The 6,324-nt window shown below is 38.0% G+C and overlaps 1 long non-coding RNA gene across 1 annotated transcript; it reads right to left on the reverse strand.

Moving 5' to 3' along the window:
- Positions 1–911: 911 nt before the first annotated feature.
- LOC129837822 (uncharacterized) lies at positions 912–6,055 on the reverse strand. Its single transcript, XR_008756763.1, has 2 exons — positions 4,665–6,055; positions 912–4,240 (listed from the first exon to the last, which is right to left on the reverse strand). It is a non-coding gene; the product is annotated as an uncharacterized LOC129837822 (long non-coding RNA).
- Positions 6,056–6,324: the final 269 nt, after the last annotated feature.

A 6,324-nucleotide genomic window follows, 5' to 3' on the forward strand; every position in this document is an offset into this window, starting at 1 on the left:
AGTGCAGTAACTGCAGTCGGCTGTGTTATTTTGGACGCAATAATTGCTCCATACTGCACTACAATCTTTTTTCGTAGGGGCTATGACAGCAGGCGTTGTCTCACTTCTAAAGGTGTGCATGATGCAGGTTAGCTGTGGATTATTAATCTACTAAACTGGAGTCGCACCCTTGCTCAAACAGATACAGTACAGTGTGCCTTTTGGTCAAACAGAACTGTGTGTGTTCAGTTAACCACTGTCTAAACCTGCTGGTGCATGTCCAATAAGGACCATAGTCCTGGCCTAATGTACCTTCACTAAATCAGACAGTTGTTGATGTAGTTTTCAATCATTGATTAGTTACTACTTTCTCCAGTTGGAAACTCGATATCCATCATCATGTCCTCAGTGTGACAGCAATAAATGTGTTCTGTGGTGATGTCTAAACTGTACCAGCAGATGGCAGCATATAGACAGACAAAGATCATGGGAAAAGGAAAATGTGAAAACAGCTCGAGGCTTAACTACAATTTGTGCATTGTCTTAACAACCAACATAACAATACTCGAAATAGGCGATGTAATTAAATCACAACAAAATATTATACACGTGTTAGTAATGCTAGAAATATAAGTATGGAGACTTAAGTTCACCCTGTAACAAACTGAAGGGGAGTGCATGGCCAGGGACAGGTTGAGAGAGCAGTGGGGAGAGGCATTGTGTGTTAATACTAGGATCCTATCTGGGAACCCTCCTCATCATGAATAAATAAATGCAACACAGGACTTAATCAATTAATTCATAAGTGACTTGTGTTTAACTCTGCTACATCTTGTGATGTCATTTTAGAATGTTCATAATTATTTTTTGTTTTATGTCCACTATACATCCACATGGTATGGAGGCCAAAATATCACTGGGACACTCCATGGTAACCTTCATCAAACACACATCTACTTTGTTGTTTGCATTGTTTATTTCTGATTATAAACTGGGTGGTTTGAACCCTGAATGCTGATTGGCAGATAGCCGTGATATATCAGACCCTATACCACGGTATGACAAAACATTTATTTTTACTGCTGTAATTACGTTGCTTAGTAGTTTATAGAGGCAATAAGGCCCCTCGGGGGTTTGTGGTGTATGGCCAATATACCACGGCTAAGGGCTGTGTCCAGGCACCCCGCGATGCCTTGTGCATCATTTTATATATATATATTTTTGTACCTTTATTTAACTAGGCAAGTCAGTTAAGAACAAATTCTTATTTACAATGACGGCCTACTGGGGAACAGCCCTTAGCCGTGGTATATTGGCTATATACCAAACCCCCTCATGCTTTATTACTTAATTATACAACAGGTGGATCTAATCCTGAATGCTGATTGGTTAAAACCGCATTCCAGCCAGTGTCTATTCCACAAGTTACCACCGGCTAAATATATGACGCTAAAATGTAGGCAAACAATGTAAATAAGAATTTGGTTTTAACTGACTTTCTTAGTTAAATAAAGGTTAAATAAAAAATGTTTTAAAAAATGCTTGTGTGTCTAGTTCTGACAGTGCAGCAATATCTAACATTTTAACATATACCCAATACACACAAATCTAAGTAAGGAATGGAATTAAGAATAGATAAATATATGGACGAGCAATGTCAGAGCGGCATAAACTAAGATACAGTAGAATAGTATAGAAAGGTTAAATAAAAAATAAAAACACTTTCAGTCTGACTGTCTCATCAGCCCAGCCAGACAACTTATAAACTTGATCTCCACTATAAAAAGCATCTACACATTTCTTTTAGACTAACATTTAACAGCGGAGATTTGTATAAACCTTGTGGTCTGTCTCTCCAACATTTGCAACATTGTTTCAATATTCAAATTCGATCTCCAACGGTCCCATAGTAATGAACGTGTCAGGAGGAGACAGACAGGCAGGCAGCGTTTGTCATCCAGTCAAAATCATGACTCAGTTGGCATCATTTGTATGGATATATACAAAGAAATGTCAATAAAAAGCAGGTCAAATGAAACGAAGTGCAGCTAGTTTGCAGTCTTTCCAACTTCAGTTTGAAGTGATTGTGTTAGCTGTGTTGTTGGCTAGCTCCTCTGAAAAACAGTGTCCTAACATTTCCTATGGCGGGTGAAATCGAGGCTCATTAACTCATTGTTATGGATGTATCCAAATACATTTCCCGAGAATAACAGCTTAAACGTGACTGTAAGTTAGCCGTAGTTGGCTAGCTAGCAAGCAAGGCATAAGAATGGGACTATATCTTGTGGAAGGATAAAATAGTATGAATAAATTCATGAAAATATGTCAATCATTATTTGAATACGTTGGTAACGTGTTGTATAAAAGTGATAATGCCAAAGAAGCCGGTGTTTGGAGGAAATATTGGCATGGTTTGCCAAGAACACCCATGCCAATATATCTTCCTAACACCAGTTTATCCGGCATTATCACTTAACTAAATAAAGGTGAAAACGTTAATAATGCATTTTATTGTTGGACAGCATTCCGTTGCCATTATTAGGCCTATCTTTTCCAGACAGGTGGGATAGGAACATACAGTCCATCTATCTGTCCTCAGACACACATCAACATGACATTCCCTGATTCATTTGAGGAGTGAACACATTCTCTTTTAACATTTTTAATGGTGGTTTCTAGACAATTAGCAGGAAGAATATTGTTATCAGTCAGTGTGGTAGTGAATAAAAATAATGGACCATCAATTATTTATTTTTCTGCAATCCAATGCTTCATCAAGGCGTATTGCCCCCTTTCCCTTAAATTACTGATATGACCCCCTTTCCCTTAAATTACTGATATTACCCCCTTTCCCTTAAATTACTGATACAACCCTCTTTCCCTTAAATTACTGATATTACCCCCTTTCCCTTAAATTACTGATATTACCCCCTTTCCCTTAAATTACTGATATTACCCTCTTTCCCTTAAATTACTTACACATTTGAGGTATATATTTAAGTTAAAACAAGCAGTTACAATATCGCAAGTAATTCACCTTTTAAGAGGCATTATGAATTATAGATGTAGAGTAAAGAGATGCTTCAGGGATACAGCCTGATAAATAAACTCATAGTATGCAGATTCATTCTGTGAATTCAACAGAGACACATTGATCTCAATGAGATTATAATAGAATGATAGTAATTACCTGCAGTAAACAGGCTTTGTATTAGTCAATACTTAATCCTGCCTGAGAATACATTTTAGATTTAACACAATAATGAATAGGTATAACCTCCATTGTCTGGCTGTAGTTATACGTCTCTATACTTCAGATTAATACTATAAAGCCTTGGTAGAATCCCACAGGTCCAGAGGAACATACCTTTTTTAAAGCATTACCCTGATTTCCTATGTGTCAGGGAAGAGACATCTTGATAATGCCTGGATTACGTGCTAAACATGTATTACCATGGTGCATTGTAGAATAGGTTATAGATATAATATGTAATGTACAAGGCCCAGTATAAATAACCATGTTTTATGTAATCATTCTTAAACTATAGCAATAGCAACGCTGTAGTACAGACAATATCCCTGTTTCCCTAGATCATCACTTTTCATCATTATTGGTTATTAATTATTCACAGTATAATTGTTTAGCTATTCAGTACATCCATCACTCACTATATAACTATATGTAAAATATGTATCATGCTTCTACACAATTAAACAATGATATGTTTCATGATGCGTGCATTGTTTACATTAGATCTTACTTTACATGTGTTGGTATAAGGCTATACTTGTATGTAGTCAATGAACATGCATTTTAGTAACGTGTGATTTGCGTCAACAGATGGAAGGGGCGTCACAGAGTACATGTACGTGTTCCTCTTTCACTTCTCATCCATGGAAATTATAATCATGGAACAATAAAGTATTTGAAGTGGAACAATGATGTTTTTGGAGCATGATTGGAAAAGAAAATGAAACTAGCAGAATTATATTTTTTATCACGAGCAGAAGGTCTTTTATGGTCTCTGGAGCGGCTGATTTAGAAGAGAGGAAGATGGAGAGAAAAGATTGTTCTGGAATCGCTTTATTTTCCTCTTCCTTCCTCCGCGTCCGGTTCTCAAACAGAACAAGTAAGCCATTAGGAAGAAGCATTGAAGGGCTGAAAAAGCAGCCAACACCAAGGGAATTAATTAACTCAATGTCTTTAGACCAAACTGGATGTTCAAAACCATTCTCAGAGACCTGGCAAATCCTCTCACCCCTGTATAAAATAAAAATATATGCACACATTTTACAGTCATTTCAGTCAATTTCAAGTGTATGGAACAGACGAATATAGGATGAAAGACTATAGAAGAATATACAGTTGAAGTTATTAAAACTCGTTTTTCAACCACTCCACAAATTTCTTGATAACAAACTATCGTTTTGGCAAGTCGGTTAGGACATCTACTAAGTGCATGACACAAGTCATTTTTCCATCAATTGTTTACAGACAGATTATTTCACTTATAATTCACTGTATCACAATTCCAGTGGGTCAGAAGTTTACATACAGTTGACTGTGCCTTTAAACAGCTTGGAAAAATCCAGAAAAATGTCATGGCTTTAGAAGCTTCTGATAGGCTATTTGACCTAATTTGAGTCAATTGTAGGTGTACTTGTGGATGTATTTCAAGACTTACCTTCAACCTCAGTGCCTCTTTGCTTGACATGGGAAAACCAAAAGAAATCAGCAAAACAATTATAGACCTCCACAAGTCTGGTTCATCATTGGGAGCAATTTCCAAATGCTTGAAGGTACCACATTCATCAGTACGAAAAATAGTACGCAAGTATAAACACCATGGGATCACGCAGCCGTCATACCACTCAGGAAGTAGACGCGTTCTGGCTCCTGGAGATGAGCGTACTTTGGTGGGAATAGTGCAAATCAATCCCAGAACAACAGTGAAGCATCTTAAAATCAAATTTATTTGTCACATACACATGGTTAGCAGATGTTAATGCGAGTGTAGCGAAATGCTTGTGCTTCTAGTTCCGACAATGTAGTAATAACCAACAAGTAATCTAACCTAACAATTCCATAACTACTACCTTATACACACAAGTGTAAAGGGATGAAGAATATGTACATAAAGATATATGAATGAGTGATGGTACAGAACGGCATAGGCAAGATGCAGTAGATGGTATAGAGTACAGTCTATACATATGAGATGAGTAATGTAGGGTATATAAACATAAAGTAGCATAGTTTAAAGTGGCTAGTGATACATGTATTACATAAAGATGGCAAGATGCAGTAGATGATATAGAGTAATGTATATACATATACATATGAGATGAGTAATGTAGGGTATGTAAACATTATATTAAGTGGCATTGTTTAAAGTGGCTAGTGATACATTTTTACATAATTTCCATCAATTCCCATTATTAAAGTGGCTGGAGTTGAGTCAGTATGTTGGCAGCGGCCACTAAATGTTAGTGGTGGCTGTTTAACAGTCTGATGGCCTTGAGATAGAAGCTGTTTTTCAGTCTCTCGGTCCCTGCTTTGATGCACCTGTACTGACCTCGCCTTCTGGATGATAGTGGGGTGAACAGGCCGTGGCTCGGGTGGTTGTTGTCCTTGATGATCTTTATGGCCTTCCTGTGACATCGGGTGGTGTAGGTGTCCTGGAGGGCAGGTAGTTTGCCCCCGGTGATGCGTTGTGCAGACCTCACTACCCTCTGGAGAGCCTTACGGTTGTGGGCGGAGCGAAGTGTGTGTGAGAGAGAAAGATATAGAAGATGGAGAAGATACATGTCCTCAAGCTACTCCATACTTTGGTGTGAGAGAAAGATATAGAAGATGGAGAAGATACATGTCCTCAAGCTACTCCATACCCTGGTGTGAGAGAAAGATATAGAAGATGGAGAAGATACATGTCCTCAAGCTACTCCATGTGTTAGACCCAGTTATAAACTGGGTGGTTCGAGCCCTGAATGCTGATTGGCTGACAGCCGTGGTATATCAGACCATGTACCACGGGTATGACAAAACATGTATTTTTACTGCTCTAATTAGTTTGGTAATCAGTTCATAATACCAATAAGGCACCTCGGGGTGCCACACAGGCCTTATTGCTTAATTATAATATGTCTTCATCTCCTCTGTGGAAAAGGAGAAGGAATTCAAAACCAGAGCATAGTAGTATTCTACTGAGTACTGAGAAGTGCAGAAACACTACAATGATGTTTGAAAGTGTCCAGCTGAGGTGATTTGGAAACACTGTCCCTTTTCAGCCCTGGGGGGCTCATTTTGTCTCAAACAGAAAATGTGGAACTAGTGAAGCTGCTTGT

Source organism: Salvelinus fontinalis, chromosome 38, assembly GCF_029448725.1.
Source record: "Salvelinus fontinalis isolate EN_2023a chromosome 38, ASM2944872v1, whole genome shotgun sequence".
Lineage (NCBI taxonomy): Eukaryota > Metazoa > Chordata > Actinopteri > Salmoniformes > Salmonidae > Salvelinus > Salvelinus fontinalis.